The 13,542-nt window shown below is 57.6% G+C and overlaps 1 long non-coding RNA gene across 1 annotated transcript; it reads left to right on the plus strand.

Annotated features, from left to right (window-relative positions):
• Positions 1 to 1,010: 1,010 nt before the first annotated feature.
• On the plus strand, positions 1,011 to 3,099 carry LOC137140952 (uncharacterized). The gene is made up of 2 exons (XR_010916513.1): positions 1,011 to 2,204; positions 2,893 to 3,099. It is a non-coding gene; the product is annotated as an uncharacterized lncRNA (long non-coding RNA).
• The last annotated feature ends 10,443 nt before the right edge of the window (positions 3,100 to 13,542 follow it).

Consider the following 13,542-nt stretch of genomic DNA (forward strand, 5'->3'; position numbering starts at 1 on the left):
AGGAGGCCGGACGGGTGCCAAGGGGCGCAGCACGCAGGAATGCTGGAGAGCAGCTGCAAGCCGAGCTGATCCCTAGGGGCGGCATCCTCTGCCAGGGCCCGGAGGAGGCGGTGGGGGGGGGAAGAAGTGTCCCCCACCTCTCCCTGGACTTCAAACCCATCTGCCCCCCTCCGCCCGCCCTGTCCCCCAGCAGCCCTCGGATCACGCGCCCGCCACGTCTTGGACAGGTCTCCCGGCGGCCGCTCCCGCTGTGCAGGGCCCGAGAGACACCCCCCCACACAGCCCCCCAGGAACGTCAGGACCCCAGGAGCTGACCCGACGGCTGGACTAAGCCGTGCTGACGTCTCCGAGCCTTGGGAGCGTCGCGTGATTCCCTTTGCCCGCTGCGGCCGGGGCGATGGCTGAGCTGGCAGGGTCCCAGTCCGAGCCCGGGGCTGATGGGAAACCGCCAAGCAGCTGAACCGGCGGGGAACAGCCGGTCGGGTTGGAGACACGGCCCCGGGGCTGAAATGACCAGAGAGCCCCCTCCTGGCTTCGCCGCCCGACCCATCACACGCAGACGCGCGCGTGTGCACAAAGACCCTCAGACGCACAGGTGTACATATACCCAGGCCTGCATACACACGTGCGCACGTGTGGCCAGGCATGTACACACACAGAGACACGTGTGTGCACACGTACACCCATGCGCACACGTGGCCATACACACAAACAGGGGCGTGCACACACAGAAAGAGTGCATACACATCCGCCACCGAGGATCAGTGAGCATTCCCTCCCAGGGCTCACTAGTCCCTCCTCTACCTTATACATCGCACCAGCTTCAGCACAAGGGTCTGTAAAACTGGGAGGAGATCAACTCCCATGTGGACACACTTAAAATCAGCTTCCACCTGGTCTGTCCTGGACAGAGCCCCTGGTTAGATGATCAGATGCAGCTGGGAAGCTGAGTCAGGGGGTTTCTATAAAGGGCTGAGAGGGGCCAACCAGAAAGTGGCTGCTGGTAGGAGGATGGTTCCTGTAACTAGTCCTGGTGCGGTGGGAAAGGCAGCTGGGTCTCAGCAGCCGCACAGAGACTGAGCCCTTTGGTGTCTGCACAGCCCCTAACCTGATGGTTTGGGCTGGCTCCTGAACTGGGGCTTCCTAGCACTGCTTTAACAATGTTAAGGTGGGGTCGCCAGGTGGCGTTGCTACACGTAGTCTCTCTCGGTCTTTTTTTTCATATCGTGTGAGCAAGTGTTCAGTCTTTGGGAGACGTGGCCGGGAGTTGGCTGTCGGTTTTGTGCGGCTGTTTATTTTTGAGGGAGCTGTTGCAAGCAGCAGGAGAGTTTGTCCAGTGTCTTAATAGCGCTCGTTAGAGTTAATTAATGGGGTATAACTTCCCCCCTGAGAACCAGGCAGTGAGAAATAGGTGATTGTCTAGTATGTAACTGCACAAGCTTTTCCTCCTATGTGCAACTGACCCACAAGCCGCTACTGAGCACAGGGGTGATAGGTAACAGTTAGCCCCTGATCACGGTTTAATGAGAAACCGAGGCACTGATTAAACAGTCGACTTGAGGCACAATTTCTGATGAAGTACAGCATGAAATGGATTTCCCACGCCCACAGGGTCGCAATCGAGGCCAGGACGGTTGTTTGCGACGTGGCTGTGATGGTGTTGGTGCCAGGATCAGAGGGCGGCAAGGTGGGGGAGGCCAGGTCTGGTATTGGATCAGCTTCTGTTTGTGAAAGAGAGACGCTTTTAAGCTTCACAGAGCCCTGCCTCTGGGCAAGCTGGCACAGCTTCCATCCTGCAATGCCCCACCTGCAGTCTGGCTTCCACAGACCCACCCTCCTTCAGTGCAGCTCCCTGAAGTTTGGGAGCAATTTGTTTCCACACCTCTCCCCAGCTGGCTGGGGAAACCGATGCTGGATGTTCACCAGACATGATGGCATGGTGTCCTGCAAACTCCGTGCCAGGCTGGTTCCCGTCCTGGGCGGTTGGGTGCCAACCCAAACTCCTGGCTGGCTGGTTGAGGGCTGGGCGAGAGACCAGGCGGTACAAACACGGAGGAGAGCGGCGTGCGGAATGAGCAAGGGGCTGAGAGATGAGGCGACGTGCGGCACTGGCGTGTCGCGCCTCTGCTCTGTTCCAGGGGGCTACGCCCAGTTGACCCAAGATCTAGCCCAGAATAAGCCTTGCCGAGAGGATGGGCTTCCCGGTGGGTTTCCAGTGCTTTTGATGGGAGATGCAATAAATCTGGTGCCATCCCCCCGGTCCATGGTGGGAAGGGGCTAGCACGAGGCCTGTGCTATATTCGTACAGCTCCTAGCACCAGGGGCTCTGGGAGTGCTTTCATAATACACCTAGTAATGTGCACCACTATATGGAACACAGCAGAGTTTCTTGGCCTTTTTCAAATTGCACCCTCACTGTCCATGCTGGTCCTCCCCTCTGACCCACGCCCTTCCAGTCAGGACCTCCCTCGCATCTGGGAATGGCAGGGTGTCTCTGCTCCCCCTGGATGACGGGACACGCTTGGGGTTAAAAGCAAGAAGCAGGGAGCCAGGACGCCTGGGTTCCATTCCTGCTGTTAACTCTTTAGCTGGGTGCCAAGGGCTCTCTCCCCGACACACAGCCGGCTCCATGCCTCAGTTTCCCCCTCTGTGACATGGAGCTGCTTCTCTGTCTGTTTCCTGGATCAGGACCAAGGCCCTGAGTCAGCTTAAAACCAGCTAGTCCCTGGATCATCCAGTTTGAATCAGTATGTGCATCTCTCCTGGGGAGGGGAGTGGCTCCCCAGGCTGATAACGCAGGAATCTTAGCACCCCCCCCCCCCCCCCACACACACACACAGTTGATTGCCACCAGGTTCACATCGTTCAAGAAGCTGCTCTTTGTCCCCAAAGGGCTGTGCAGGATTTCCTCTGCCTGCCGCACACGGGATATCCCCCAGGCATCCTGCAGGAAGCGACGATAAAAATCACCAGACTGGAGCAGAAGCGAGGTCCCTCCAGCCTGGTGTCCCAGTTCCTCCGCCAGCCCGTGTCCCGCTCAGACACTACACCTCTCCCCCTGCTGACCGGGGTTCTCCGGGTGGCCCTTTACTTTCCCTCCAGAGGCTATAAACAGCGGTTCCAAGTGACCACGCCACTCTCTGAACCAGACCACTTCCTCTGCAGGTGAAAGTGCGAGAACTGACAGGCAAGCTAAAAAACTCATCACAGATCCCCCCCCGGCCCCCCAGCTCCAGCCTGGGATGGGGTCAGTCCTTCAAACCCTGCAGCTGGCTTTTCCTGCTGGTTACAGGGTGGTGACTGTTTCTGACTCCGAACCACAACCACCCGCTGGGCCGTGCAGCCGTGTCCTTGTACCTGGGGGCGCCTTTGATTTCCAGTCTCTGGGCACAGGCGAGGGGAAGAAAAGAACCCACTGCTCAGGGCGCAGCTAAAGGCAGGGTTAGCAGAACCAGAGGCAGGGGAGTTTCCGTTTCCTTCCCTCTTGGGATTTCCTGGGAAATCCACTGTGCACCTGCTGTCCCAGAAGTCCATTCTGGCCTGGCACGCTTTGTTACATCCCCTCTCCCTGCTACACCAGCTAGGCCCCATCCCAGCCCCAGGGCTTCATTTGTGCCAGGGCTGAGTCCCGGGTCACTGCATCCGTTATAAATGTAAGAAAATGGCTTGAGACCCCGGCATCTTTCATTACAAATTCAGCCCAGCCGGGCCCCCTGTAATACAGAAACTTTGCATCGAACCCCAGGGACCTGAAGATGCTTCTACTGAATTTAGTGAGGCTTTCCAAGGATGTGGCAGGAAATTCCCACATCTGTCACTGAGAGCGGCTAGCGCCGCGTACTGTGTGAGAACCCCGCAATGGCAGAGGTGGGGTAATCCACCCCCCCACACCTGCGAAGATCTCGCCCAACCTCCCAGTAGCTAGACTGGCTTAAGGCAGGAAGCATCTATGCAATGCACTCCCGCAGGCCCTGTTAACACAGCATCTGAACCTCTCAGCGTCTTCCCCCAAAGCTCTGTTAGTGCAACCCACTGGCGAGTGCATGTGACAGGTCCCCTGCGCAGTCCCCAGCTAGAGAGCCTTCAAGTTTCCGCAGCTCATGCTTTCTGCAGGGAAAGTCCCCGGTTCAATCCCAGGGTGGCAGCTGAGAAGGCAGCGGCCACGTTAGCATTAATTAGTCCAGCCTCCACTGGATATTCTTGCTGTCCGCATCAACGACGCTTCGGATCATGCCTGCGGTCTCAGCCCTGTGGCGGTGAGTTCCGCCGTCTAATTCCTCCCTGTGTAAAAAAGCATTCATTTTGAATTTGCCGCCTCGCTGTTTATTTTAACATTCCCTTGGGTGTCGGACTAGCCAGGTGCCAGCAGCTCAGGGCCTGAGAGCCCAGTATCCCGTCTCTGTGCCCAAGTCCTGGCAGTCACGGTCCAGGACCCTACGGTGCCAGGTGCTGTACAAACACCGAACATAAAGATGGTTCCTGCCCCAGGTGTAGCTCTCACGGATGCTTCCAGAGCAGCCCCCATTCAGTCCCTATCCTCTTCTAGGCCAGGGTCCGGGACTGGCTTCCTTCTGAACTCTCTCTTCTTTGCCCTGGGGAAACCGCTGTCTCCCAGGGCTATAAAGCAGACTACTGTGGATGTCTGCGGCGGGAGGCTCTGTTGTTTTACCGCTCCAGTTTGGGTCCTTTAACACCCCCCTTTGGCTCTAACTCCAACTGCAAAGTCACCTGCCATTAACACACCCAGGGCCCCCATGCTTGTTAAAACAAAAACCCAGACTTCCCAGTTCCACACAGGTGCTGCGATAAGAATCTAGCGAGCCCAGCACCTAAGGCCAGGGCGGAGTCCTTCACACCAGGGCCACATGCCCCCGATTGGATTTGCTGGGCAATGGGGGTGGCGTATGCAGCCGGGGGGCAGGAAGGGGGCAGGAGAAATCACACTTACAGGCCATGTTTGCAGCAACCTTGTAAAAATGCCACATGCCTGGATCTGGACTCAGCTCCATGCTGACATCTAGTGGGTTTAATGCAAACCCTGCTTCATGGGTGGGAGTTCTAGGAATGTGAATGCAATGCCCTCCCTTAAGGTGGGGAGTGGTCCCACGAGCTCTTAATTCCAGGGGAAGGAGTGGAGAATTGCCCTACCCGCCCCTCTCTGCCGCCGCCTCTGAGTAGAGGTCAGATAATAAAAGAAATCCCTGCTTTGCGACCCTGCATAAATTAAGTTCTCCGGGGCCAGCTCTACCCTGGAAACTTTTTCTGGCTCAGCAATGTCGGTGCAAGGGGTGAGGGTTTGTTTTTTTTTTTGCAACCGTGCTGTACTCACCAAAGCCGGAATGCAGCTGCAGTTCTGCCAGCATAAAGGTGCTTCTGCCCATGTAGTTTGTTTTGCTCCGTATAAATTACTGGCAGAAACCCAATGTCTCTCCACGCCAGCACAAGTTGCACGCACAGCAGGCGGGCTTGCTGGGATAGCGAAGGGCCGCCAGCCGCGCTAACGACGACCTGGCGTTGGCTGGAGTTCCATCCGCCAGGGGACTGGGCGGCTGTAAAGCGTACTCCGCGTTCCTCTTCCTCCTCCTCTTCCCCATGGCTGGTCCACGCAGAAGATAATAGCTCACTACTGCTGCCAGCTGGAGTTGCTCCCTTTGCTCACGTGGGTGGGCTGGCCGCCTGTGTCTGAGTGTGCGGAGGGGCCTGCTCCTAGTCCTGTGGGCGTGAGGTGCGCGGTGCATCTTGGGAAGGGAAGGAGCTTGCGATTTTCCACCCAATTCTCCTTGTTTGTTTCCTCCGTCTCTCCTTTCTTCCCGGGCCTTCATCTCTGCAACCTCCTTGCTATCCATCTCATTGCCACGGGGGGGGGGGGGGGGGGGGGGGGGGGGGGGGCTCGTGCACCACCCGCTCCACCGCCTGGCCTCTGATGGGGAGGAAAATCGGGGGGGGAGGGAGCTCCTCTTTGACCAGCCCAGCCCTGCAGGCCCCGGCCACGTCCCTCAGGCACCTCCCTAGGGGCTGCGCCTGTCTCTGCGCACTGTGCCCCGCCTGGGATGTGGGACCTGGCTTCCCAGCTCTACTGCAAGCTCCGTGGGCAGGTCAGGGGGAAGCTGGGCCGATAACCCTGCCTTGGCGCCCGTGGGCAGGGCAGGGACCATCTCTCCCGCTGGGGCGGGGCAGCGCTTGGCCCAGCGGGGCCCCGATCTCCGCGTGTGTGCCGCTTTCCCTACAGCTGCCCCTCGAGTGATCCCAGGTGGGGTGACTACGGGACTGGCATAGGCAGTTGCAGTTTGGGGGGGGGGGTGATTTGTTCCCCTGCAGTTTGCTCCTTCCCTCGCCTCATTTCTCCCTCCGTGGTTAACCCCAGGGAAGCGGGATGTGTTCCTGACCCCTGGGCCGGGCCGGCTCAGAGGGGCTGCCAGGCACGTGAGGGCTGGGGGGCTCGTGGAGAGACTCCAGCTGTGAGTCCAGCCTGCTGAGATCACCCAGTTGTGGACACTTTCCTGGCTCTGCCTCCTGAGCTGAGGCGAGGGGGAGCTATCTGCATCGAGGGTAAGATTCCCCCACGCAGGATCCCCCCCACTGGCACGGAGCTGCCATAAGGGGTCTGCATCAGCCCTGCTCCTGTCCTAGGGTGCTGTGGGGTTTCCCTGCAGTGCGTAAGATAGAGCAGCCTTGGGGCTGCTCTAACAAGAGGCGCAGGAAGGTGGCGAATGGGAGGGGAGGGGGCGTCTGGAGAGTGGCGTGTGCTCTCCGAGCTGGGGTGAGTGATACCCCTCATGGCGGGAGCCTGAGCAAAGCTCTCTGCATCCCTGTAGTCAGCCCGGCAATTACAGGAGCAATGAAGGCGAGATGTAGGGGCTGGGTGCCTGCGGAGAGAAAATGAGCCAACCTCCAAAGGGGGAAATTGCTGATGGCAGATAAAGCTGCAGGGTTTGATGGATTGAACGGCGCAGGCCGGAGGCAGATGCCGGTGTCTCGAGGACAGGGTGTGGGGAGGCGTTCCTTTAATAGCTCCTGGGAGAGCGGGAAGATTGTAAGAGGCTAGAAAAATCCCTCCCCCCGCCTCCTTTTGGTTCTTTAAGAAAGCGGTGATGGAGGACCCAGGAAATGATGGGTGGGTGGATCTGAGCTCACGAAAGGGACAGTTATTAGGGATCAGACGGTAAAACGGCTGCAGACACACGATGTGATCGGATCTGGGAATCGGGGATTTTTATCTGTCCGAGGGTAAATCTCATCTGCAGGAAGAAAGAGGAAAAATTCCAAGGGAGGCTTCCAAACAGAGAACTCAAGGGCGGGGGGACTGAGGCAAATTCCACTCCCAGAGCTGGGAGAGGGTTCAAAAAGGACTGGGAGTTCTCATGCTTCAGGGCACCCTGGCCGCAGGGGTCAGGAAGGAGATCCAGCCCTTCTGCGTGCAGGAGGGATGAAATTCACCCCAGTGTAGAGGGACAAGCATAAGCCTCGGGCGAGCCCCTCTGCAGCGGAGTGGATTGCACAGGAGCATAGCAAGTGCCAGACCAGATCAGAGGCCCATCTAGCCTGTCTTGGACAGCGAGCCAACCACATGCTGCAGAGGAAGCTGTAGGAACCTGGCAGCGGCGCTCATGGGACCGTGCACCCCCACCAAAGTTTCCTCTGATTCCTAAAAGAAAAATACCAGCTATTCCCGGTTACCTCCACAAATGTCCTGTTCCTCTGGGGCTCCCGCTAAACGGCCCTCCACGTCAGCGAGTTCCTCAGGCTGGTGACGCATGCGGAGAAAGCGTCTCCTTCACGCGATGCTGAATTTCCCACCTGGCGATGGGCTTGACCATCCCCTTGTCCCTGTGCTGCGAGAGTGGAAGGACAAAGTCTCCTGAATTATCTCTGCAACTCCCCCTCCCCCGACTGTTTATGGGTGCTCCCCACTTATGGGTGGTCCCCACTTCTTCTCTGCCCCTCTAAAGGGAAACAAGCCCCGGCTTTTCAATTCCTCTGCAGAGGAGGGTTTAACCAGGCCCCCGACGGTTCCCTGCGCCCGCGCAGATTCTGCAATCGGACGCGGGGGGCACAGAGCGATCGTGCCGGCGAACAGGGGCGAATAGCGTGCCAGGGCACCCACGGTGGGTTTATCTCCCTTGCGGCTGCGTGTGTCAGGGCACCCGGTCTCCAAAAGGAGGGGCCCTGGGCGGGGCCAGAGGGGAGCGCTGGACCATCCCTGCAGAGGGATGCGAGTGGGGAAGCCGGTTGCAGCACCAGAGGTTCCCCCAAGCGGCCACTGGATGGCACCAACCCCTAGGCAGCGCTTGGCGGGCGACAAGGCGGGGAGGGGAGAGCCAAGGGAGGGAGCAAAGCCGGGGCTGGTGCCTGGGCCTTGACCTTTGAACCGTGCCCCCTGCAATCTGGTTTTTGCCCGAGACCGAGTGTCCCTGGCTCAGGGCTGCCCTGCCTCCCTCAGGGTCATGGATCGACACCGCCCAATCCCCTCCCGCAACGGGCAGGGGCCTGGTGGGGGGAAAACCTGTCAATGATTTCCAGGGCCCTGGAGCATGGAGACCCAGGTGCTGGGGCTTCCCGTGACTCATCCTAGGCGAAAATGCTCCTGGGCCTCTAGCTCCAGGCTGCCCGCCTTGCTCCAGCGGCTGTCCCTAAACCAGCAGGGGCTGATTGCTGTCCAGAGCAATGCACAGGCTACCACGGGTCGCCTTCCACGCTCTGCGGGGGACGGGGTCAATTTCCCCACCACTAAAATGCAGCCACCTCTGGGGTGGAAATATACCACGCCGCTCTGCCCCACTAATGCTCCGGAGCAGGGCGTTGTGGTGTGGGGAAGGGAGGAACTAGAGGTGGGATCTCCTGTTAGCACGGTGGGGGGCTGTGTGCGCTCTGCTCATTGCAAGCAACGGGAATCTCTCAGATGGGGCCCTCACCCCCTCCCCCGTGCAAGCTGAGGGTGAGGGAGGGGGGCTTTTAGGAGGGCAGCATGAGATGGCCCGTGCTGAGACGCAGCTAGGGCTCGTGGGGTTAACGTCCTTCCCGCTGAGCGTGGGGGTGGACTGCTGGCCCCGGAATGGGCTGGGAATTTTGCCAGTGGCCACCGTGGAGGAAGGATGTTCACGGGCCAGCCGGCACCCGTCCGCTCCAAAGGCCAGGGAGCTGGGGTTGTGCAACCCCGCTGCCTCCCCCACCCCGCTCTTTGGAAGTGGGGCGTGTTTCCAGCACGCTTCCAGGGACGTGTTTCCAGTCTCTGAACGCTCTCACTGACCGGGAACATCTGACCCCTTTCAAACAGTTGGTGCAGCGTCATTCTCCCCCCGTGACGGCCTGCCTCTGCTTTTCCTTCCCCCCCTCTCCCCCCACCGCTGTCCTCAGGGGGGCTCCTGGGTGCCCACTTTGCTGGGGCGGGAGGGGCTCTGATGTCATTGTTTCTAAAGTGTGACATCACCAGAGGTTGCCACGGAGATGAGTGTTTTGGGGTTTTTTGGTTACAAGATGAGCTCATCCAGAGCAAAATGAACATCATCCATGTTCCCTTGACCCCTCTATCCCCCGACCCACTCCTAGCCCCTGACGCCCCCCGGGGCAGACAGCTGCTGCTTTCGAAAAGCAGCACTGCCCCCTGGAAACTGGCCCGTTCCTGCCCCCTTCTCCTCAGGGGAGGCTCTGCCGTGGTCTGCAGCAGGGAGCAGCTCCGTGAGGGGGCCCATAACCATGAAGGGGAAAAAGAGCGCGGCCTCGTTAAGACTGGCCAGTGCGATCACCCTGAATAAACCAGACCCCAGGACAAGGACCTTCGCCAAAGCCTGGCGAACTTATGGGAGACTTTCCGTTGCCTTCCCGCGGTTGGGCTGGGGCCCAGCGAATGCACCATAAGATCCATCTTGGCCCTGGGTCGGTCCAGCACAGTCCCCTGGGGCCCAAACCAGCTGTTTCAAGGTAGGGTGCTGAGTGCTTGGCTAATGCCCTGCCGGGCCTGAGTAGGTTTCCCGTGTCAATTCTAAGCCGCTACCGTGACAGCCACCGGTACCGGCGCGATACGTAGAAATGTCTTCTCCCATTCTGGGCTCCCACAAGCCCTTGGCCTCACGCCCGTCACGTGTTCTTAGAACAAGTCGCTCCATCTCTAAACATTTGCACTTTGATTTTAAACCATGCAGCCTTTTAACCAACAGCACGGCTGGCATTGCGTGTGAGATCTACTTCCATACACGCCCATCCTGCTGCCTCCATGCAGTTATGTCTCACGCCACACGGGCAGAGATCTTTGCTGAAAAACCTTAAACGCTCTCTTGGGAAGGTTCCGACGCTACGCCCACTTCATTGCTTAAAATCCAGAACCTGAATGCACAAACCCCAAAACCAGAGAGAGAGAAAACAGGCTGCTCCTTCAGGCAGAGCTCCCCATCTTGCTGCAGCATGGCTCCTCGCAGACTGACTGCTAAGCCCAGCTGAACTTGACCAGCAGGTATAGGAAACTTCCCTGATGTTTGAAGTGACATTTACAATTTTAAACATTTTCAATACCTCCCCTTGGATGGGGCAAGCCACAGAGAGAGATGCTTGGATGCCCGTCCAGCCACAGCCAGGGGGAAAGGGGTGTCAGGGCTGCCAGGCTGGGGTTTCCCCAGGGGTCTGCAAACCGTTCCTCTGTTAAACCAGGTTCCTGTGGTCCTCTCGGCCCACGAACAGCGACAGCCGCCACTCTCGCGTCAGTGGCTGCAAACTTGTTTCAGATTTGAGAGGTTCTTATTGCGTTCAGCCCCGCAGCCTCCATCCTCAGTCCGTGTCTAAAGCTGTCCAGCCAGCCGGCTGCTCTGGGCCCTTGTAATAGCCCGTTGGCATGGCTGCCAAGGTGATGCCAGGTTTGCTACAGTGAGTGCAGATCTTTACATTAGGGCTAGTGCTAAACGAACCAAACCCGATGGAAGACTTTTCATTGCAAAATTGACTGAGTCAAAACCTATTTATTTTTTAAATGGTCGAAAAAAAAAGATTGACTAACATATCCAGATCTTGATTAAAAAAATCTCAGGCCCTCCGAAATTGTTTCACGCCCCTCCAAATTTTTGGCAACCTAAGGTCACTGGTTTCAAAATGAAAACGTTGAGATTTTTGGGTTAAAGCAGGAGCTTGTGGGGGTGGGGTGCTGGAAATCAGAACTGTCCCGTTTGGGAGCTTTCAGTTTCTCAGTTACATTTTGCTGCTGAATTTTGCTGACTGAAATGAAAACTCTTCTTTTATATTTGCGTGGGCGGGGGTGGGAGAGGAAATTTATTTCCTGAACAAATCTAGTTCTTAGGTATCTGAATAATAACCATACCGCAATTCTAGGGCTTTTTTTACACACATTATTCATGGTCGCTTTCGTGGCTGGTGTTTGTCCCACTGAATACACACGTGCCCACTAATTTGTAAAGCCTCGATCATAGTCAACAACAAGGGCAGGGATCATCTTTGTGTTCTGTGTTTGTGTCGCACTTGGCCCAGGGAGGGACTGGTCCGTGGATGGGGCACTTGGACGCTGCTGTGATGCACCTAATAAACAACGTCCAGCACCTAGCACAATGGATCCAGCACGGGTTGCGGCTGCTGCATGTATGCAGAGGAACAGCCAATCCCTGCCCCAGAGAGTTGACAATCTGGCTAGACAAAGCAAAGATGAGGATCCCCATTTTACGGCGAGGAAGCTGAGGCTCCGAGAGGCTAAGTGTCTTGTCCAGGGTCACCCCGGGCGTCTATGGCAGAGTCAGGAATTGAAGCCAGAGGACTCCTGTGTCCGAGGCCGCTGCTTTAACCACTACTCCACCTTCCCTCTCTACACAACACGCCTGATGCAATCTCTTCTGGGTGACAATGAGATGCCTTCTGTAGGATCCAGCCGCTTCCCTGTCAGGGTATAGTTTATCTCTGGGACAAAACAATCCTCTAGCTCTGGGCGTGAGAACTGAAAAGTGAGAGTGACTCAAAGCCGGCTCCTTGACCCAGCACCCTCCGAGTCTGCAGATAACGCCCGGCTGTGCCTTGGGGATCAGTGAGTGACATGTCACCAGCAGCGACGTGTTCAAGTCCGGCTCCCGGCAGCAAGCAGATGGCAAATCCTAGCAGGGACTTCCCTTCCCGGCCATCCCTCCTTTGCAAAACTCTGCGTTCCGCTAATAAATCCGATCCAATGTGCATCCGTCCACAGCAGAGCCGGGGGATCCCCTGTCATTAGGGGGAACACTGACCCCGAGGCATTTCCATAGGGTTTGGTCAGCCAGGACGTTTAGCTCTCCATTTCTCCTCTCCAGGTGCACCGTTATGAGCTGTGCCAGACCGGATCAGAACCGAGATCCATCCAGTCCGGTATTCTGTCTCCAACACGTGCTCCAGGGGAAAATGCAAGACACCCTGCAGTTATGGGATAACCGTGTCGCCGAGGGAAATTTCAGCCTGAACTCGCAGTTGCTAAGGGGTGACGTATGCCCCACGGCCTTCATCTCTTTTGTTGAGCCCCCCCTGGCCTGGCCGCTGTGTTCCAGCCCAGCGATGGCTGCAGATACACCCTGGCACGTCACTACCCTTGTAGTGGCCCATTCACCAAGTCTCGGGATGGCTCCTTGTGAAAGCTCTCCTGCGTTTGCTGCGGGGAGCAGGAAGCTGCGGTGGCAGCCCGGAGCCTGGGTCACGACCCACGCCGATGCACCCGCGATAGAAATTTTGATCCCCTCGGCAGAGAAAATCCAGCGGCGACGGAGGCAGACGAGGCTTCGCTGACCACCTGGAAACGGGGCGGAGCGGGCAGGCTGCATGGTGGCCAGCGAGCGTTTACCTTCCCAGACCTGCATTTCCCTTACAGGCTGGGGCAGGGATGGCTGGATTGCGTGTGTCCCGCGAACGGGGCGAGTCTCTCTGACTGGACCCCGTCTGGTGCCAGGCCTTGTGCCGTTACCCCTCCTGGGGCAGAATCCCCCAATTCTCCCACTCTTAGGGTCACTCAGAGGGGTGACGGCAGCCATGCAGCCGTGATGCAGCCAGCTTCAATAACAACAGCCGTGGGGCCTGACCAGTCCAGTGCACACTCAGGGGTGAGTCTCCATGAGAGAAATTTGGAGCATTCTTCTTCATGTTTGCGGGGACCCCATCCCCTCTCATTTCACCCCATTTCACCCCAGTTATAGATGTTCTGAGCTCAAGGCCGTGGTATTATTATCTCCCACCCCACCACCACTGGCCGTCCCCTTTCATCAGCCCTGTTGTATAGCCCCTGCCGCTGTTGATTCACTGTAGAGACCAGATAGCAAGCGTGAAAAATCAGGACAGGGGCTGAGAGGTAATAGGCACCTATGTAAGACAAAGCCCCGAATGTCGGGACTGTCTCAGTAATATCAGGACACCTGGTCACCCTAATTCACTGCTAAGATTGTATGAGCTAGTGACTGGGGTTGGTCCCGCTTTGAGCAGGGGTCTCTTCCAACCCTCATCTTCTATGATTCCCTCCTGTGTTCCCGGGCCTTTTTCCATCCTGACATTGTCTCTTAACAGCTCTCAAGTGTTTGCTGAGGAATGGATTATCTTGAG

The sequence above is a fragment of the Emydura macquarii genome, unplaced genomic scaffold (assembly GCF_026122565.2).
Source record: "Emydura macquarii macquarii isolate MOO-44397 ecotype Brisbane River unplaced genomic scaffold, CSIRO-AGI_Emac_v2 contig_2994, whole genome shotgun sequence".
NCBI lineage: Eukaryota > Metazoa > Chordata > Testudines > Chelidae > Emydura > Emydura macquarii.